This window comes from Myotis myotis, unplaced genomic scaffold (assembly GCF_014108235.1).
Source record: "Myotis myotis isolate mMyoMyo1 unplaced genomic scaffold, mMyoMyo1.p scaffold_m19_p_3, whole genome shotgun sequence".
Classification (NCBI taxonomy): domain Eukaryota; kingdom Metazoa; phylum Chordata; class Mammalia; order Chiroptera; family Vespertilionidae; genus Myotis; species Myotis myotis.
Genome location: NW_023416335.1, coordinates 146,766,184 through 146,788,694, shown reverse-complemented (window position 1 = coordinate 146,788,694; position 22,511 = coordinate 146,766,184). Strand labels below are relative to the sequence as shown.

General features: G+C 41.6%; 1 protein-coding gene across 7 annotated transcripts in view; it reads left to right on the top strand.

Moving 5' to 3' along the window:
• FRS2 (fibroblast growth factor receptor substrate 2) overlaps positions 1 to 22,511 on the top strand; it is a 117,869-nt gene that overhangs the window by 6,087 nt on the left and 89,271 nt on the right. The window contains exons 1-2 of one of the 7 annotated variants that reach the window (XM_036298074.1): positions 16,836 to 16,871; positions 17,782 to 17,815. The exons of 5 other annotated variants lie outside the window; for them this stretch is intronic. The gene's annotated coding sequence lies outside the window, so the exon portion shown is untranslated. Of the gene's footprint in view, positions 1 to 16,835; positions 16,872 to 17,315; positions 17,816 to 22,511 lie in introns of those variants that run through there. One more of the 7 variants, XM_036298076.1, reaches the window with a different exon arrangement.

Sequence of the window (22,511 nt, the reverse complement as noted above, 5' to 3'; positions counted from 1 at the left end):
AAATGACTTGTAGAAAACTGTGTTTCTCAACAGAGTCCCAGGGGTAAACTGGCTAACCGTAGGGGCTGCCTGAGGGTGCTGCTGTAAGTCATTACTCTGTTGATTAGCCAACAAGATAAATAACTTGCCTTTGGCATAGTGGAGTAGTAAAAACTGGCTTTCCTTTTTACCTCTTCTGCAGGAAAGATCCTTGAAGTTACAGCAAGAAAAGCTTTTTTTAAATTTAGCATAGCAAATATATTTGTACTACAAATATCAGTATTCAAAATGCTTTCTAGAGAAAGAATAGTTCAGCACTTTGCATAATGGGTTATGTAAGTGGAGCCACAGAAGTCCTCCTGGGGACACAGACCAGTTATTAGCATAAGTGTTTATTGAAATTATATTCAGTTGTCTAGCTGAGAAGTTTATTGACTCCCTGGTTCACTTAGAGGGTGTGTGTGTGGGGGAATTTAAGGTGCAAACCTTGCCTAAGTGACTGTTAAAATTAAGACTTATTTATTTCCTTTGAGTGTTTTGATTAGGTAATTTTATTATTATTTTAAAATATATTTTTATTGATTTCAGAGAGGAAGGGAGAGGGAGAGAGAGAAACATTAATGATAAGAGGGAACCATGATTGGCTGCCTCCTGTACGCCCCCTACTGGGAATCGAGCCTGCAAACCAGGCATGTGCCCTGACTGGAATCAAACCATGACCCCCTGGTTCATAGATTAATGCTCAACCACTGAACCACACTGGCCAGGACCTAAAATTTACTTTTATTACAAAAGCATACAGTATAATATGTGTACAGTTTAAGTAATTATAAAATGAGCTACCATGTACCACTAATTAGCTTAGAACACTGCCAGCATCTTTGAAGCCCTTTATACTCCTCACCATTTGTGTTTAATAATTCCCCATTCCCCCTTCCACCAACCTCTGCAACAACTATTTTACTTTGTTTCTGTATATTTGACTATTTTAGGTACCTCATACAATATTTGTCCTTTTTTGTGTGACTTATTTCACTTAGCATGATATCTTCAAAGTTTATGTTGTAGTATGTTCATTGAGTTTTTATTTTTATTTTTTTAATATATTTTATTGATTTTTACAGAGAGGAAGGGAGAGGGATAGAGAATCAGAAACACTGATGAAAGAGAAACATCCATAGGCTGCCTTCCTGCATACTCCCTACTGGGGAAGTGCCCGCAACCAAGGTGCATGCCCTTGACTGGAATCGAACCTGGGACCCTTCAGTCCGCAGGCCGACTCTCTATCCACTGAGCCAAACCGGTTAGGGCTCATTGAGTTTTTAAAGGTTTCATGTACTATATTTTTTTTTACTTCTAGAAGTTTTATTTCATTCCTTTTTAAGACTCTCCTTTTTTGTAGTCTTATTCCTTTTCTTTTTAATCCTTACAGGAGGGTATACTTATTAATTTTAGAGAGAGGAAGGGAGAGAAAGAAAGAAAGAAGGAAAGAAGGAAACATTGATTGGCTGCCTCCCATGCTTGGCCTGACTGGGCACTAGATATATGCCCTGACTGGGATTCAAACCTGAAACCTTTGGTATATGGGATGACGCTCCAGCTAACTGAGCCACCTGGCCAGAGCATTATTCCTTTTCTTGATCATGTTCTCAAGAAATAGATTCTTATAAACCTATTAAATATATTATCTTATATATTTTTTCTAATATCTTTGCAGATATGATTCTGCTGTTTGTTTTTCCTGGCTCTTGCTCATGTGCTATGCTTTCTTGTTTGTTTTATAATTTAAATATGAAGTTTCTTCGAACTTTCTCTGTGTTAATTTTACAGAGTAATTTTTTTAAAGGTAAACTGAATAGACACATACTTCTTTTATTTATATTTTATTTTATATCTTTATTGATTTTAGAGAGGAAGGGAGATGGGGAGAGAGATAGAAACATCCACTGGGGATCTAGCCTGCAACCCAGGCATGTGCCCTTGACTGGAATCAAACCTGGGACCCTTTGGTCCGCAGGCTGACACTCTATCCATTGAGCCAAACCAGCTAGGGCTACAGAGTAATTTTTAAAAGTACTTTAAAATTGTGTAGCTTCGAGCTTATAACTAAATCCTTGGAGGTTAGTATCCTGTTTCTTAAACTTTTTATTTTGAGATAATTTTAAAACTTAAAGTTGCAAGAATGATACAGTAGATGCTTTTATACCTTTTATCCATACTCATAAATAGATTTTTAACATTTTGTCATATTTGTCTTATGGCATATATACACACACATTTATTTTTGTGAATCATTGAAGAATGGGTTGTATGTCTTTTTACTTCTTATACCTCAGGGTATATTTCCTAAGAATAAGGGTATTTTCTTATGCAGTTAAAGTACCGTTATCAAATTCCAGAAATGTTACGTTGATACTTTAATCTATATTTTATATTCCAGTTCTGTCAGTTTGATCATGTATTGTATTTGGTTGCTATTTCTCTTTATTTTTCTTTAATTTGGAAGAGTTTCTCAGCCTTTCTTTGTTTTGCATTTAATTGAAGAATACAGTTCAGTTATTTTATAGAAAGTTTTCAATTTGGTTTTGTCTGATTTGATCTGATTTTCTTGTGATTTGATTCAGGCTATTTATTTATCTTTAGTCAGACTACTACAAAAGTGATGTGTTCCTCTCAGGATATCACATATGGATATATATAATGTCCATTTGCCCCTTATTAATGATTTTAAGTTAGATCAAGATGTTACCTGGTTTATTCACTATACAATTACTCCCCTCTGACCCCCCTTGCAACTAGTAAGCATTATGCAGGGTGGTATCAGAGTGTTTTGTTTTTTTCTTAATGAAAAGCTAGGTATAGTGATAGTATACCTTACATTTGTATAGTGCTTTTCAGTTTGCCAACCATTTTTATATTTTATAATTTTTTTTATGATTTCATTTTAATAGTCATGGCAATAGTACCTTTTATAGTTCTGGAAACTAAGACTAAGAGACATAGCTAATAGGAGGTAGCTTTGGAATTTAAACCCTGGTTTTCTTAAGATTTTTTTACTAGCTATAGTTGCCTTTTAAATTACTAGACAGACTGTAAACTTAGATATGATCTGTGTCTTGTTCATTGTTATATTGTAACTACCTTGGACTATTGAATAAACAGCATAGACATAGTGTAATTACATTCTTTATTTATATATTTTATATTTATACTAGAGGCCCGGTGCACAAAAATTTGTGCACTCGGTGGGGGTGTCCCTCAGCCCAGCCTGTGCCCTCTCGCAGTCTGGGACCCCTCAGGGGATGACCACCTGCTGGCTTAGGCCCGCTTCCTGGGGGATTGGGCCTAAGCTGGCAATCAGACATCCCTCTGGCAGCCCGGGAGCCCTCGGGGGATGTCCACTTGCCAGCGGGGAGCAGGCCTAAGCTGCAGTCGGACATCCTTAGTGCTACTGAGGAGGCAGGAGAGGCTCCCACCACCACCGCTGTACTGGCAGCCATCAGCCTGGCTTGTGGCTGAGCAGAGCACCCCCTGTGGGAGCGCACTGACCACCAGGGGGCAGCTCCTGCATTGAGCGTCTGCCCCCTGGTGGCCAGTGTGTGTCATAGTGACCAGTCATTCCCAGTCATTCTGCTGTTAGGGTCAGTTTGCATATTACCCTTTTATTATATAGGAATAGAGGCCTGGTGCATGGGTGGGGGCCAGCTGGTTTGCCCTGAAGGGTTTCCCGGATCAGGGTGGGGGTCCCGCTGGGGTGCCTGGCCAGCCTGGATGAGGGGCTGATGGGTGTTTGCAGGCTGGTCAAGCCCCCCCCTTCCAGTGGGGACCCTCACCCCGTGGAGGTTTGGCCAGCCTGGGTGAGGAGCTGATGGCTGTTTTCAGGCTGGCCACACCCCCTTTAGGGTGGGAGGTCCCTACTGGGGTGCCTGGCCAGTCTGGGTGAGGGGCTGAGGGCCGTTTTCAGGCTGGCCAAGCCCCCCGGTGATGGAAGCTCCCAGCCTCTCCTTTTTGGGGGGGGGGGGAGGGGGATTTATTTACCTTCTATAATTGAAACTTTGTTGCCTTCAGTGGAGCTCAGAGCCGGCTGCAGCAGGTGGAAAGCTTGGCTTCCTCCATCACTGGAGCAACCAAGCCTCCTACTCGCTCCAGCTCCATGGCTGCCGGCTGCCATCTTGGTTGGGCTAATTTGCATATAGCTGCTCTGATTGGCTGGTGGGCGTGGCTTAAGGCATAGCAAAGGTATGGTCAGTTTGTATGTTTGTCTTTTATTAGATTAGATATGAATACTAGTGATCCGGTGCACGGATTCGTGCACATTGAAAGGAAATTAATTAGAAGGTGGCCGGTGGGGTGGGACTGGGCGAGACCAGCTTGACATGCCCTGGAGCCAACCTCCCACCATCCATCTCAGTATCTGCAGAGTGAGCGGGGTCCCTCCAGCAGGTGGGGTCCCTCAGCTTGGCCTGCGTGGATCAGGCTGAAACCAGCTCTCTGACATTCCCTAAGGGGTCCTGGAGTGCGAGAGGGCACTCTGCAAAGTTGCTGTCTTACAGGATGTGGAACGCAAAGGCAAGCGTGCAGTAAATCAGATTTGGGCCGACAGTGCCCCAGCAACAACATAACCAATGGCCGAAGGTGGAATCGCATGGCCCTGTGAGGAATCGGGCTCCCTCCTCTCTGGTTTTGGGGTGCGTCACCTGAGAACTGCTGCTGCCAAGTCACAGCAGCTCAGCAGCTCCTGCCCCCTGATGGTCAGTGTGTGTCATAGTGACTGGTCGGATGGGCGGAGGGACACTTAGCATATTAGCCTTTTATATATATAGATAGGCGTAATACATATTGTGTAAGCATATGTAATCTATATTGTTGCTGAGAGCTAAAAGCTCACGTGAAAGGGTTTTTTGAACTTTGCATTACAAGCTAAGACTTTTCAGATAAAAAAGTTGATGGATTTGCACATAGCAAAGAAAATTTGGCTTTCTTGAAAGCATTTTGTGGTAAAGATTAGTGAGGAAAATTTTCTGATACTAGCTCAGTTCTTTTCTTAGACATATCTTTAAGATTTGGGGGATCAGTGGAAATGATTTAAAGTCTCCTAAGGTCAACTTTTGCATTGATACTAGCTTGTATGCAGTGTTGATTAATGTCATCTTTTGCCCTGGTGAATTGGTAGAAGCTGGACCCTATCCAAATGTATACCTGTTTTAAAAATTTTGTTGTTGTTAATCTTTATTTGAGGATATTTTTTCCATTGATTTTGAGAGAGTGGAAGGGAAGGGCGGGGGGAGAGAGAGACATCGATTGTTTGCCTCCTGCATGCGTCCAGACCAGGCCGAGGATTGAGCCTGAAACCGAGGTATGTAACCTTGACTAGAATGGAACCTGAGACCCTTCAGTCTGTGGGCCGATGCTCTAACCACTGAGCAACCAGCTAGGCCCCCTTTTTTTCCTTTTATCTCTTACCTCCTACCTCCTACCTCCTACCTCTTACCTCCTACCTCCCATTCTGTTAAAGCTGGAGGAACTTATCCATTGAATCTTAGCTAGAGCATGAATTCATCCATTGACTCGTTACTTCAGTAAATAGTTACTGGGGGCCTAGTAGGTATCAAGAACAGTATAGGCTTTGAGGTTAAAATGCTGAATTAAGATAGAGTCCTGGCCCTGGCCAGTGTGGCTCAGTTGGTTGAGCCACGTCCCATGCACTGAGAGGTCACAGGTTCGATTCCTGGTCAGGGCACATAAAAGATTCAACCAACAAATGCATAAATAAGTGGAACAACAAATTCGTGTTTCTCTCTCTGCCTGTCCCATTTTCTTCCTCTCTCTTTAAAATTAAAAAAAAAAAAAAAAGGATGTGGTTGCTGTCATGTAAGAAAAATTTGAGGGCTATTGCTTAATGGATATACTATAAAATATAAGCTTTGAGATTCAAATCAATTCAGTTAAGCATATTCTGAAAATTGAGTGATACTTTCATTTAAATTGAAGCCTTTTATTCAGACCTGACCTAAGTAAATTATGTTCAATTTAAAGACTGCCATTTGTTTCATATGGAGTTTTATGAATAGTTAGTGGGTAGTGGTGTGTTGGAAGTATACTAGAGGCCTGGTGCATGAATTCGTGCATGGGTGGGGTCCAGTGGAGGGGGCCGACCGGGGGCGGGGCCAGCCGGGGTGAGGGGCCATAGACGGTTGGCCGTCTGTGGCCCCGCCCCGTGGTCGAACTCCTGGTTGAACTCCCAGTTGAGGGGACAATTTGTATATTAGCTTTTTATTATATAGGATTATGTGGATCATTTTACATTCTCTTATGTCCTACCTGCTCAAAAGAAAGCTAACTATTATACATGCAAGTGCACTTTTTAAAAAACTTATTTTGAGGTAGAGGCTCAGAATGTCAAAAAAAATAGTAGGGTCTTATATCCTCTTCACTTAGTTTCCCCAGTGTGTCATCATATGTATCAGTCATACAGTTTGAAAGCCAGGAAATTGATATTTACTGTTAACTAGACAGTAGACCAGTGATGGCAAACCTTTTGAGCTCGCCGTGTCAGCATTTTGAAAAACCCTAACTTAACTCTGGTGCCGTGTCACATATAGAAATTTTTTGATATTTGCGGGGAGAAACCAAGATGGCGGCATAGGTTAACGCCGGAGATTGCTGCCTCGAACAACCACTTCAAAAAACAACTAAAGGCGGAATGGACATCATCCAGAACCACAGGAAGGCTGGCTCAGTGGAAATTCTACAACTAGGAGGAAAGAGAATATCATACCCAGACTCAGAGGAGGCACAGTGCTGAAGTGAAATACTAAGGTGCGGAGTGCACGTGGAGCGGGCTGGAGGCAGAGGGCGCGGTTGTTGTTTTCAATCGGGAGGGAGTTTCAGACTCTGAGCTCCAGATCCGGGCGAGTCTCTAGGGACCCAGACTCAAACGGGAGAAGCGGGACTGTCTGGCTTCGGTCGGGACTTGAAGGCAGCTTTCTCTCCGAGGTTTGCAGCAGTTGCTGGGACTCTGTGAGGCAGAGCCCCTAGGGACGGAAATGAGAGCAGCCATAACTGCTCGCTCCGGCCCACCCTGTAGATCCCCAGGGACCTGCCCCGCCTAAGTCCTGCGCAGAGCCATTTGCCGGATAGCCTCAGGCAAAGGCTAGATTAGCACCGCCCTAGAGATCCAGCACAGAAGCTCTCCCACTGCAGACACAGCGGACTCTCATAGCCAGTTAGCCTGGAGGTCAAATAACCCCCAGTATTGCCGACAACAATCAAGGCTTAACTACAACAAAACTGCGGACAAAGACCACTAGGGGGTGCACCAAGAAAGCATAACAAATGCGGAGACAAAGAAACAGGACAAAACTGTCAATGGAGGATATTGAGTTCAGAACCACACTTTTAAGGTCTCTTAAGAACTGTCTAGAAGCCATCGATAAATGTAGTGAGATCCTCAAGAAATCTAATGAGACCCTCGATGTTATGATAAAGAACCAACTAGAAATTAAGCATACATGGACTGAAATAACGAATACTATACAGACTCCCAGCAGCAGACCAGAGGAGCGCAAGGATCAAGGCAAAGATTTGAAATGCGAAGAAGCAAAAAACACCCAACCAGAAAAGCAAAATGAAAAAAGAATCCGAAAATACAAAGATAGTGTAAGGAGCCTCTGGGACAGCTTCAAGCGTACCAACATCAGAATTATGGGGGTGCCAGAAGATGAGAGAGAGCAAGATATTGAAAACCTATTTGAAGAAATCATGACAGAAAACTTCCCCCACCTGGTGAAAGAAATAGACTTACAGGTCCAGGAAGCACAGAGAACCCCAAACAAAAGGAACCCAAAGAGGACCACACCAAGACACATCATCATTAAAATGCCAAGAGCAAAAGACAAAGAGAGAATCTTAAAAGCAGCAAGAGAAAGAAACTCAGTTACCTACAAGGGAATACCCATACGACTGTCAGCTGATTTCTCAACAGAAACTTTGCAGGCCAGAAGGGAATGGCAAGAAATATTCAAAGTGATGAATACCAAGAACCTACAACCAAGATTACTTTATCCAGCAAAGCTATCATTCAGAACTGAAGGTCAGATAAAGAGCTTCACAGATAAGGAAAAGCTAAAGGAGTTCATCACCACCAAACCAGTATTATATGAAATGCTGAAAGGTATCCTTTAAGAAGAGGAAGAGGAAGAGGAAGAGGAAGAAAAAGGTAAAGATACAAATTATGAACAACAAACATGCATCTATCAACAAGTGAATCTAAGAATCAAGTGAATAAATAATCTGATGAACAGAATGAACTGGTGATTATAATAGATTCAGGGACATAGAAAGGGAATGGACTGACTATTCTTGGGGGGGAAAGGGGTGTGGGAGATGCGGGAAGAGACTGGACAAATATCGTGCACCTATGGATGAGGACAGTGGGTGGGGAGTGAGGGCGGAGGGTGGGGCGGGAACTGGGAGGAGGGGAGGTATGGGGGGAAAAAAAAGAGGAACAAATGTAATAATCTGAACAATAAAGATTTAATTAAAAAAAAAAGAAAAAAGAAATTTTGATATTTGCAACCATAGTAAAACAAAGACTTATATTTTTGATATTTATTTTATATACTTAAATGCCATTTAACAAAGAAAAATCAACCAAAAAAATGAGTTCGCGTGTCGTAGGTTCGCCATCACTGCTGTAGACCATATACAGACTTTACCGTTTTTAAAACCTGCATTGCTGTGGGTGTGGGTGTGTACTTCTGTGAAATTTTATTCCATGAATAGTTTTGTGTAACTGTTACCGCAGTCAAGATAATAGAACTTCCTGGTGTTACCTCTATGTATTCCTATCCCCTACCGCTAACTTTGTCATTTTGAGAATATTATATGAATGGAGTAGTACAGTAGGTAACCTTGAGGTGCATATTTTATTTTATTTATTTATTTATTTTTTTATATATTTTATTGATTTTTTACAGAGAGGAAAGGAGAGAGATAGAGAGTTAGAAACATCGATGAGAGAGAAACATCGATCAGCTGCCTCCTGCACATCTCCTACTGGGGATGTGCCCGCAACCCAGGTACATGCCCTTGACCGGAATCGAACCTGGGACCTTTCAGTCCGTAGGCCGACGCTCTATCCACTGAGCCAAACCGGTTTCGGCAAGGTGCATATTTTAAATATAATTTGTTTTAATTCTAAAAGTAAAATAACGTTTTAAAAAGGTTAGCCAGTAAAACCCTGGCCAGTGTGCTAAGTGGTAAGAGGGTTGGCTTGCAGACCAAAGGGTCTCGGGTTCATTTCCTGGTTAGGGGCACATACCTTGGTTATAGGTTCCCCCGCTCCAGTAAGGGTGCTGTTGGAGGTAACCAATCGATGTGTCTTTCTCACATGGATGTCTCTCTCTCCCCTCCTCTCTAAAATACAAAAAATCCTGCAAAAAATACCTTCTAGCATATAGATTTCTTTGTTTTTTTAGTTATTTCCTAGAGTAGATTCCCAGATGTGTGATACTGAACCAAAGGATATGAAGGTTTTTAGCCTTGAAACTTTTGGTCAGTTGTTTGTTGAAAGGATGGTATGTACTATTTTATTGTATTCTTGTTAGAGTGGATATTAGTTACCCACCTCCAACTTTATACGTGAATAAGGTACTTCATTGTTCTAATTTTAGAGTGCCTTTCTTTATGTAACAATTTCCATGAAAAGTAAAATTGATTGTAATGTCAAAATGACATGAACTATTAAAGATGTGCTTTTGCTTTTACTAGTAAGTAATTTGGAAAAGGATTTTAATATCTGTGTCCAGTATTCAACAGTTCTGAGCAAGAGGTTGAATCACCAGATCTATCCCTATACCTTACCTGTAACCTCTTTTTTTTTTTTAGATACATGTACCTTTATGTTCATTGCAGCATTATTTATTTATTTAAATATATTTTTTATTGATTTCAGAGAGGAAGGGAGAGGGAGAGAGATAGAAACACCAATGATGATGAGAAAGAATCATTGATCGGCTGCCTCCTGCATGCCCCCTACTGGGGATTGAGCCCGAAACCCAGGCTTGTGCCCGTTACCAGAATTGAACCTGGAACACTTCAGTCTGCAGGCCGACGCTCTATCCACTGAGCAAACCCAGCTAAGGCACCTGTAACCTCTTTAGTTAACAGATTTGTTGCCAACAAAATGCTCTCTCTCTTCTTCAGGCACCCCTATAATTCAGATGTTGGTATGCTTGATGTTGTCCCAGAGGCTCCTTACACTATCTTCATATTTTTGTATTCATTTTTCCTTTTGCTTTTCCGGTTGGGTGTTTTTTGCTTCTTCGTATTTCAAATCTTTGACTTGATTCTTGCGATCCTCTAGTCTGCTGTTGGATCTCTGTATAATATTCTTTATTTCAGTCAGTGTATGTTCAATTTCTAGTTGGTCCTTTTTCATATCCTCTAGGGTCTCACTAGATTTATCGAGGGTCTCACTAAGTTTATTGGCGGTTTCTAGAAAATTCTTGAAAAACCTTATAACCGTGGTTTTGAACTCTATATCCAGGAGTTTGCTTTCCTCCATTTCTGTCATTTGTGACCTGTTTCTTTGTCTCCACATTTTGGCTGCTTCCCTGTGTTGATAGAGTGGCTTTGTGTGCTAAGTGTCCTATAGGTCCCAGTGGCTCAGTCTCCCTAATTACCTGAGGTGGACACTCTTGGTGCACCCCTTTGTGGGCTTTGTGCACAATTTTGTTGTAGTTAAGCCTTGATTGTTACAGGTATCCCTGGGAGGAAATGACCTCCAGGCCAATTGGCTGTGAGAATCAGCTGTGTCTATGATGGGAGAACTTCTGTGCTGGAGACACCCTTATGGGGCAGGACTTGCTTCAGTGGGGCTTTGGTGCTCACTGAGTCTGCCCCCTGAGTGTGTCCCTTGTGGATCTGAGGAGTTGTAATCTGGATGGTCCCACTCTGACCACTGGGTACACTGGCTCTTGGATCTCTAAAGAGGTGCTAATTTAGCCTCTTCCTGAGGCTACCCAGCAGGAGCTACGGAGAGATCTGCAGATTCCTCTTCTTTGTTTGGGGTTTGGAGGTGCCCAGATGAGGCCTAGCTGTGAAGCAGTGCAAACTGCTGTGGGGCCTTGGGCCTTCTTTTGGAAGTTCTGGGTCTCTCTGACCCAGCTGCAGTTTGTTAGGTAATTTTAGATTGCAGAGGGCCAGGCCATTCATATGCAAAAGCCTCTGCACACAGCTTGGGTGGGGCGGGGTCTCAGGGAATTAACAGGGCAGAGCAAACAGCTATGGCTGATCCTCAGTCCTGCCCTAAGAAGCCCTGGGTCTCAGTGTCCTGGTAATCGCTGTAAGCACCTCTGAGAGAAAGCCGCCCTCGAGTTCCAACTCGCCCGATGCCAGACAATCCAGTTTCTACCCTTATGAGTCTGGGTCCCCAGAGACTCGCCTGGAACTGGAGTTCAGAGCCGTTGGGAGCTTGTGTCTCCCTCCCAACTGAAAAAGACAACCGCGTTCTCAGTTGCCAGCCCTTTCAGCGCACGCCTCCGTACCTCTGCACTTTACTTCTGCACCTCCTATGAGTCTCAGTGTGCTTTTCTCTTTCCTTCTAGTTGTAGAATTTCCACTCAGCCAGCCTTCCTGTAGTTCTGGATGATGTCCGTTTTGTATTTTTGAAGTGGTTGTGCGAGGCAGCAATTTCATGTGTTTACCTATGCCGCCATCTTGGTTTCTCTCTCGTTCATTTTTCTTGTGTTCTTGTCAGCTCATGCTGACATGTTAATGCACTATTGTGATGTTTCCTTGTAGTTGAGTATAACCCTGAATGACTACTCACCTGGGGCTCTAAGGCGTATTGGCTATCTTTACTTTTTCGATGGCCACTACAGAAGTTATATGGCTAATAATCTATGGAGTATAAATAATGTAGATGAATACAAAAATGACAGACTGACAGTGTGCAACGTTTACTTTCCTATATGTATTCTTAGAGCAGTAGACCATCAGAGTAATAACAAAATTTTTAAAGTAAAATAGAAGTTTTTAATTGAATATTGCTAAGTGCCAGGCACTATGCTTAAGTACTTTATTTAGTCTTTATACTAGTAATATTCCTATAAATTTTTGCAGTAGCTACATTTAAAGATCTCGTATGTGATGTTGAGTAGATAGTTGAAAAGTTGATTAGCAGGGAATCATAAGTAAGATACGTATTTTTAACTTTAACTTGGATATACATTCTTTCACCGTTTCCCCCCTATAGAATTATGGTTTTTCTTTGTGGATAGGTCCTTTGGCTAGAGTTCTGGATTGTCTTTTTAGCAGAATCCACACCCATGAGGTATTATCTGTTAATTATCTTAATAGCATCTCTTATAGAAGAGAGAATTAAAAAGCACTTTTAGTGTGTTAAAAAAATCCTTCTACAGTTTTATGCTTTTTTCTTTATTCTTTTAAAGCTTTTACATACACCTAATTTCATAACTTTTTAAAAATAATTAGCCTTTGAATTTTTGAACTTTTCAACAGAATTTCAGAGAAACAATCCCTTTCACACTCATACTTCATTAGTTTACATAATCTTAAATTACATAATTACAATAACAAGTCCAGTTGGCATAAACTGGTTTGGGAACAAACAGCTGGCTCTTGTTAACCGTCCAGCTCATTTGGTGAGATCAAAAGAGTGGGGATATATTAAGAAAGTGGTCTACTTAGAAGATTACCAGGTGCAAATGATCAGCCTATGGTAGGCATCAGGGAGTGATTTATTGAGGGATTGAAGAACTGTATTTCTATAAGTTGGTAAAGTAGAAGTCTGTTAAAAGAGTTTCTACTAAATTATTTTTCTTATTTCCATGTTTTAGATGAGAATGCTAAGGCTTCAGAAAGTTAAGTCATATTCCAAAGGTCAGGCAGATAATAGGTGATGGAGCCCAGGATTTGTATCCAGATTTGTAGAGGTTCACATGTAGTATGTCCCCTTACCTGCTGTTCAGGTGCTAGATACCTAGATGCCAGCTGATTTACCCAGTCATTCAGTATTCTTGAGTGTTCTTCAGGTCATGTTTGGGGTAGTGTTGTTCTTGCTGTTATCTCACATCTTGGATCCTAGTTTCATTTTGCTCCTTAGTGTTTCTTTCGCACTAATGCTGTGTAAAAAATTAGGGTGCATTCCAAGGTGAAAATTAGGCTTATAGTTTTTTTTATTTTTATTGGATATGTGTAGGTGAGAACTGTGGCTAAAATCTTGCAGATCTTGCAAAATTGTAACTGCTGAGGTAATTGTGAAATAAAAGAGTGTAAGGAGGAAAAATGGAGTTGGAGAACACAGACATAAATTCATCCTTCTGTTAAATTTCCTTCATAGTTTGGGATCTGATCAGTCATCTTTATCCTTTATCATTACTTGTTATTTTAAAAAAAGATTTTAAATTGATTTTTAGAGAGAAAAGAAGGGAGAGGGATAGAGTGAAACATTGATCAGCTGCCTCCTGTAAGCCCCTTACTGGGGATTGAGTCTGCAACCTGGGCATGTGCCCTGACCGGGAATCAAACAAGCAACCTTATGGTGCACGGACGACCCCCAACCAACCAAGTCACACCAGCCAGGCACTTGCTATTTCTTAAGACATCAATTGAGCCTTTAGGATTTAAAGAAAAGGATAATCCTATATAATAAAAGCCTAATATGCTAAGTGTCTGGTCCTCCGGTCGGCCATTCAACCAATCAAAGCGTAACATGCTAATGATATGCTAAGGCTGCTCAACTGCTCGCTATGACATGCACTGACCACCAGGGGACAGACAGTCAACTGGTTGACCAGTTGCTATGACGTGCATTGACCACCAGGAGGAAGACGCAGATGCTCTGACCAGTAGGTTAGCTTGCTGCTGGGGTCCGGCTGATCTGGACGGAGCGAGATGGACTGGACACGCCCTGGAGCCCACCTGTGGTCTCTCCCTGGCTGGCCAACCTCCTGCGTCCCTCCCTGGCCTCGATTGTGCAACGATGGGGTTCCTTGGCCTGGCCTGCGCCCTCTTGCAATCCGGAACCCCTAGGGCAGTGGTTCTCAACCTGTGGGTCGCGACCATCGGAAAACACATATAGCATATCAAATATTTACATTATGATTCATAACAGTAGCAAAATTACAGTTATGAAGTAGCAACGAAAATAATTTTATGGTTGGGGATCACCACAACATGAACTGTATTAAAGGGTCGTGGCATTAGGAAGGTTGAGAACCCTAGGGGGATGTCGGAGAGCCGGTTTCAGCCTGATGGTGGAATGACCAGTCGCTGTGACGCACTGACCATCAGGGGGCAGACGCTCAATGCAGGAACTGCCCCCTGGTGGTCAGTGCGCTCCCACAGGGGCAGCAACGCTCAGCCAGAAGCTGGGCTCACAGCTGGCTTGCGCAGTGGTGGCGGCGGGAGCCTCTCCTGCCTCCGTGGCAGTCGGACAGCCCCCGAGGGCTCCCGGATTGCCAGAGCGCGCAGGCCGCGCTAAGGACCCCCACCCCCCCGCATGAATTTTGTGCACCAGGCCTCTAGTATATATATTTATAATTCATGTGTCTTTCTGTTCGAACCCAGCATGAACCTTATCCTGATAAACATTTTGTCAATATGTAGAGTCTGGTATGTATTTTTAGTTTGCATTTTGCTTTTTTAGAATCTTTAGAAAAACTAAACTATACTATTTCCACTACTTTTCATGTTTTATATATTTTTTAATTTTTTATATTTTTATTGATTTCAGAGAGGAAGGGAGAGGGAGAGAGAGATAGAAACATTAATGATGAGAGATCATTGATTGGCTGCCTCCTGCATGCCTCCTACTCGGGATCCAGCCTGCAACCCTGGGCATGTGTCCTGACCAGGAATCGAACCTGGGATCCTTCAGTCCGCAGGCTGACGCTCTATCCACTGAGCCAAACGGGTTAGGGCTCCAATCACTTTTTTGAGTTTTAATAACTGAGAGACAACTTTGTTTTCATCTTACTTGGAATTTAAGAGATAAAGAGAAAAATTCTGTTAGAAAAATGGTATCTTAAACGTTTGTTCTGTCCCAGCTGTGAGGCTTAGTTGGTTGGAACGTCATCCCATACAGCAAAAACGTTCCGTGGTCAATTTCGTGTCAGGGCACATACCTAGGTTGCCGGTTTGATCCCTGGTCAAGGTGTGTGTAGGAAATAGCTGATGGATGTTTCTTATATTGACCTCCCTCCCTCCCTCCCTCCAGTCAGTTAAAGAATACAGTCAGCTCTGTTATAACACTTGTTAAAAAAAAGGTTTGTATTTCTTTGGCATTTGAAACTTAACTGCCCGTGACTTTGTCTCCCCCCTTGTTTTGAACTGCATTTTGGGTTCAAATGATTTTAGGACTTCTTAGGTTTTTACAAAATATTTCTGGTGCATGTAGCCATTGAGATCTAGACCCTAACCAGAAAATCCAGCCAGATACTTTTTTCCTTTAGACAAAGGATGGTTTTTAGAGTGCTGACAAAATTCTATTGCATCCAATTTTATTTCTGTAATAAAGGTTGCTTGGTTAAGATAAATTCTTCATCTATTTTTTACCTATTATACTCTGTTTCAATTGATGTAAAGTTGCCATAGTTGTACCTCTCTGCACTAAGGAGGAAATGAGTCCCCTACCCTAGTATATTGGTTATTGGTAACCTCTAGTAGCTTAGATTCTCAGTTTTAATGAACATTGCCTGCAGATGAATATAGTAGAACTATGTATGCATGATGCATCAGAGGCTTGGAGTAAATGGTCTAAATTCTTTGACAAATTTTTAACAAAAGGGTAATAATGTGTACATGCCCCCAAATTTATTTATTTATTTATTTTTAAACTTTTTTTTTTAAATATATTTTATTGATTTTTTACAGAGAGGAAGAGAGAGGGATAGAGAGCCAGAAACATCGATGAGAGAGAAACATCGATCAGCTGCCTCCTGCACACCTCCCACTAGGGATGTGCCTGCAGCCAAGGTACATGCCCCCGACCAGAATCGAACCTGGGACCTTTCAGTCCGCAGGTTGATGCTCTATCCACTGAGCTAAACCAGTTAGGGCATGCCCCCAAATTTAAAGGTACAGAAAGATTTATTGTAAAAAGCAAGTCTCTTTTCATTACCTCTCTATTAGGTCCCCTCCCCTGGGGCAGTTGCTATTTGTAGCAAGTTTTCTTCCTACATTTACAACCTTATCTACTCTTTTTATTGGTTGAATAGTATCCATTGTATTTAATGTACTATACATTAAGCTTGTTTCTTATCTTTTGCTTTTATAAATAACTAGTGGCCTGATGCACAAAATTCGCGCATGGGTAGGGTCCCTAGGCCTGGCCTGCGTGAACAGAGCCAATCTATGGGGCGACGGGCGGGATGATGGGGCGGGGGGGTGAGGGGGGGCCCACTGGCACTTGCCTTGGCTGGCCTGGAGCCTGTGGGGTGGGGGCAGATCCTGCGTTGAGTGTCTGCCCACTGGTGGTCAGTTCACGTCATAGCGACTGGTCGTTCGCCGTTTGGTCGATTTGCATATTAGGCTTTTGTTATGTAGGATGTGGCAACAAGTATTGCATACATATTTCACATCTGTGCAAATATAGCAGTACTTTAAATTTTAGAGGTGGAATATGTGTGCCCGAAAGATACATGCATAAGATTTTTGATAGATATTGCCTGTCCCCCAAGCCTCCTCCCCTCTGGCAACTGTCAGCCTGTTCTCTGTATCCATGAGTCTTTTTCAATTTTGTTTGTTCATTTATTTTGTTTTCTAGATACCACATATAAGTGAAATCATATGGTATTTGTCTTTCTCTGACTGACTTACTCACTTAGCCATAATACTCTCTAGGTCCCTCCATGCTGTCACAAATGGTAAGATTTCATTCTTTTTTATGGTCAAGTAATATTCTATTGTATTAGATTTACTTTATTTTTATTCATTATGTGGTTTTAAGCATGGGTCACTCATGTTGCACAAGCTACTGGTATTCATTTATTTTCTCAAAATTGTATTGTTTTAATTACTAGTAGTTACTGTAATTTTACTTTTATATAGGTAGCCTCTATCTTGTAAAGGAATTGTTTAAAAAGGATTTTGGCTAGAGGCTAGCAGTAGGGGAAATTGGTAGTTACAAAGAGGAATTTGGAATTAAGAGTCTGTTTTTCCAATAAGTCATAGAAGAATGGTATTTAGCCCTGACTGGTGTTGCTCAGTTGGTTGAGCTTTGTCCCATGTACCAAAGGTCCTGGTTTGATTCCCGGTCAGGGCACATACCGAGGTTTCGGGTTTGATCCCCGGCCTGGGTGCATGCAGGAGGCAGCTGATCAATTTTCTCTCCCTCCCTCTCCCTTCCTTGCTCTCTCTCAGATTAATAAAAACATATATATATATTTAAATGGTGTTTAGCTTACTAGGTCAGGCAATAAAAAGAATGTTACCCATTATATCACAGTATATTCAAACTACCCTTTTTAACACTGGTAGAAACCAGTTCATCCTGCTGCATCCCTGTCTTAGGGAACTGGGGTTTCCTAAAATCGAGGCTCCTGGTTGTGACTTCCATTACCTGAGGCAGGGGAGTAGAGTCATGTAGGGTGATGCCCAAGAAGCAGATGCCTAAAGGGAGCAGTGAACTGAATTAAGGAAACAGCTATTGAATGAACTTAAGGTGGTTTATTCCTTCCCTTTGTTGCTTCTCTGTGGGGCTGGGACAGGGTAAGGGAGGAAGCAGGGAAATGGGAAAGATGGATGTTCCTTCATAGTAACTTTGTCTTTTAATAGTTCCATTCAAGGGATCCTGATACCTGCGATTCAGGTGAGTTGAGATTAATTAGGGTTTGTTGGAGGTGATGGAGAGGGATAATGAGTAACAGTGTCTATAACTGTCAGGAAGGTTTACAGAGTCTGAAAATAGGGAAACGGAATGGAAAAGAAGAGATAGTGCTAAGACAAAGAACCATCTATCTGTATGTTAAACATTTATAGTTTGTTCCTTTTTTTAAAATTGATTTTTAGGGAGAGAGAAAATCAATGTGAGAGAGACACATCGATATGAGAGAAATAATCATAGTGAGAGAGAAACCCAAATCTTACTATTCATTTTTTATTTTATTTTTTTAGGCAAGTAGGTGGTCAGTGTTGAGGGCATTTAAGCATTGTTTTTGGAGGAGAGGACAGTACTATCTTGGCTCCATGTGGATTTTTTTTAAGGGTACTCTTACCATTCTTCCCTGAAGTGAGGCATGCACATAGGCTCTGACTTAAAGAGAATGTTCTGTCTATTATATCCTAGTTGGTTTAAAGGTATCTGTGCTGGTCTCACATGAAGTAGTAGCAATAATTCTTTTTCTATTCAGTTCCATGGTGGAGCAAAACAGAGTTGACTATACAGCCGTTGTTCTTCAGACATGTCTAAATTTCTCAGGCTATTTATGAGCATCAACAAACACTTTGTGAATACTTCTGCCATGGGTTGAATGCGTCTCTTTTCCTTTAATTTAGCTTAAAACTAGTAATGGAATTCCTGAGGTTATGAGAGGAATAGTGTTGGCAAGTTTAGTTTTGAAACTAAAGGCAAATTAAGATACCAAGCAAAACAGAAGGAGACTATTACTTTAGAAAGGGATCTTAAAACTCTGCTGACATTTGCAAACCTAGTGTCATATTTATATAAGCTTTAGCTAGCAGCTACTATTTTTCTAAAATTATTGGTTTAAAAATAATTGTTATATTTGTGCATTTAAAAAGTTGCTTCTAACACACTTTGGGTATGCTTGAGCTCAGCCTTTCAGTAAAGTATTCAGACACTTGGGCATCAGCCCTGTTGGTCTTATTCTGTCTCAGGCCATGTAAGATAATTAAGATAGATTGTGGATGTCAGGAATTTGATAAGCTTCCATTAAAATCTTTTTTTTTTAATTAAATCTTTATTGTTCAGATTATTACATTTGTTCCTCTTTTTTTTCCCCCCCATACCTCCCCTCCTCCCAGTTCCCGCCCCACCCTCCGCCCTCACTCCCCACCCACTGTCCTCATCCATAGGTGCACGATATTTGTCCAGTCTCTTCCCGCATCTCCCACACCCCTTTCCCCCCCAAGAATAGTCAGTCCATTCCCTTTCTATGTCCCTGAATCTATTATAATCACCAGTTCATTCTGTTCATCAGATTATTTATTTACTTGATTCTTAGATTCACTTGTTGATAGATGAATATTTGTTGTTCATAATTTGTATCTTTACCTTTTTCTTCCTCTTCCTCTTCCTCTTCTTAAAGGATACCTTTCAGCATTTTATATAATCCTGGTTTGGTGGTGATGAACTCCTTTAGCTTTTCCTTATCTGTGAAGCTCTTTATCTGACCTTCAATTCTGAATGATAGCTTTGCTGGATAAAGTAATCTTGGTTGTAGGTTCTTGGTATTCATCACTTTGAATATTTCTTGCCACTCCCTTCTGGCCTGCAAAGTTTCTGTTGAGAAATCAGCTGACAGTTGTATGGGTATTCTCTTGTAGGTAACTGAGTTTCCTTCTCTTGCTGTTTTTAAGATTCTCTCTTTATCTTTTGCTCTCGGCATTTTAATTATGATGTGTCTTGGTGTGGTCCTCTTTGGATTCCTTTTGTTTGGGGTTCTCCGTGCTTCTTGGACCTGTAAGTCCATTTCTTTCACCAGGTGGGGGAAGTTTTCTGTCATTATTTCTTCAAATAGGTTTTCAATATCTTGCTCTCTCTCATCTTCTGGCCCCCCTATAATTCTGATGTTGGTACGCTTGAAGCTGTCCCAGAGGCTCCTTACACTATCCTCGCATTTTTGGATTCTTTTTTCATTTTGCTTTTCTGGTTGGGTGTTTTTTGCTTCCTCGCATTTCAAATCATTGACTTGATTCTTGCGCTCCTCTGGTCTGCTGTCGGGAGTCTGTATAATACTCGTTATTTCAGTCCGTGTATGCTTAATTTCTAGTTGGTTCCCCAATATAACATCGAGGGTCTCATTAGTTTTCTTGTAGATCTCATTAAGTTTATCGGCGGCTTCTAAACAGTTCTTGAGAGACCTTAAAAGTGTGGTTCTGAACTCTATATCTTCCATTGACAATTTTGTCCTGTTTCTTTGTCTCCGCATTTTGTTATGCTTCCTTGGTGCACCCCCTAGTGGTCTTTGTGCGCAGTCTTATAGTTAAACCTTGATTGTTGTAGCTAATACCAGGGAGGGTTTGACCTCCAGGCCAAGTGGCTATGAGAATCAGCTGTGTCTGCAGTGAGAGAACTTCTGTCCTCTAGGGAGGTGCTAATCTAGCCTTTGCCTGAGGCTATCCGGCAAATGCCTGTGTGCAGGGCTTGGGCGGGCGGTTGCACAGGATCAACAGGGTGGGCCGGAGAGAGCAGTTATGGCGGCTCTCAGTCCTGTCCCCAGGGGCTTTGCCTCTCTGAGTCCCAGCACCCGCTGCAGACCTCAGAGAGAAAGCTGCACTCACTCTGACCGAAGCCAGACAGTCCCGCTTCTCCCGTTTGAGTCTGGGTCGCTAAAGACTCGCCTGTATCTGGAGCTCAGAGTCTGCGACTCCCTCCCGATTGAAAACGCCAACCGCGCACTCCGCACCTCAGAATTTGACTTCAGCACTGCGCCTCCTCTGAGTGTCCGTATGCGTTTCTCTTTCCTCCTAGTTGTAGGACTTCCACTCAGCCAGCGTTCCTGTGGTTCTGGGTGATGTCCGTTCAGTTTTTTAGTTTCTAAAATCTAATGTGGTTTAAAAAATTGGTTAAAATCGCCTTTGAACCTATTAAAATGTGCTACCATTATCTGAATTATGGAATTTGGCTGAGTATTGCTAACATGACAAATGATAGAACTTGTCATTTTGATGTTTGTTCTTTAAGTGTACTGTTTCATTGCCTTTGTAAGATTAGCTGCATGTACTCTAAAGGATTACACTAATTAAAAAATAGGCCTCCCTGATTAAATTTGTTTAATTTAATTCTAACTTTTGTGTGCATCTCGTTGGTATTCATTTGTGACTTCAGCTGTTTATGTAAATTTTACTCATCAATCCCTGAGCTTCTTTTGAGTGTCTCCTTGTGTTAAACCTGTGTATTTTTTTCCACTGTTTTTTTTTGTTTTGTTTTGTTGTTGTTGTTGTTAATCCTCACCCGAGGATATTTTTTCCCATTGATTTTTAGAGAGAGTGGAAGAGAGAGGGAAAGACAGAGAAACATTGATGTGACAGAAACATATCCGCTGGTTGCCTCTTGCACTAGCCCTGACCAGGGCCGGCCAGGGAGTAGCCTGCAACCGAGATATGTGCCCTTGACTGGAATAGAACTTGCGACCCTTTGGTCCTCAGGCTGATGCTCTATCACTGAGCCAAACAAGCTAGGGCCCCACTGATTATTTATTTATTTATTTTTTATTGATTTCAGAGAGGAAGGGAGAGGTAGAGAGAGATAGAAACATCAACGATGAGAGAGAATCACATGCCTGCAATCGGCATGTGCCTTGACCGGGAATCAAACTGTCACCTCCTGGTTTATAGGTCGACACTCAACCATTGAGCCACTTTAGCCAGGGCTAGGCTCTACTTTTAATTTTTTGAGGTAACTCCATACTGCTTCTACAGGGGCTGCACCAATCTGCATTCCCACCAATAGTGAACAAGGGTTCCCTTTTCTCCACATCCTCACCAACATTTGTTATTTATTGATTTATTGTTGATAGCCATTCTGACAGGTGTGAGGTGATATCTCATTGTGGTTTTAATTTGCAGTTCTCTGATGATGAGTGCCAATGAACATCTTTTCATATGTCTATTGGCCTTCTGTTTGTCCTCTTTGGAGAAGTGCCTATTCAGGTCTTTTGCCCCTTTTTTAATTAGATTGGGGTTTTTTGGGTGTTGAATTTTATAAGTTCTTTATAAATTTTGGATATTAACCCTTTATCAGGTGTATTATTGGCAAATATGTTCTCTCATTCAGTAGGTTGTCTTTTCATTTTGTTGATGCTTTCTTTTGCTATGCAAAAACTCTTTAGTTTGATGAAGTCCCATTTGTTTATTTTTACTTTTATTTCTCTTGCTCGAGTAGATATATCAGAAAAAAATCTTGCTGCTAGAAATGTCCGAGATTTAACTGCCTATGTTTTCTTCTAGGATTTTTATGGTTTTGAGTCCTGTATATTTTGTTTTGTTGTTAGGCATCTCTTACTATTTTACAATTTATCCAGGACAAAAATGGTTTTTGTGCATTCTTTGATATTTCTCCACAGTGTATTGCAATGAATGCTCTGTGGTGGGTAGATACTGAGAGCTTATTTGCCCATTTGGCCATTTAAAAGATACTTACCCAATACTTACTTTGTTGTAGAGGCTGAGGGTACCAAGTTCAATAAGGTAAGGACCCTGCCTTCAAGTTGCTTAGACCCGTGGTCGGCAAATTGCGGCTTGCGAGCCACATGCGGCTCTTTGGCCCCTTGAGTGTGGCTCTTCCTAAGCCTTAGAAGTACTCTAATTAAGTTAATAACAAT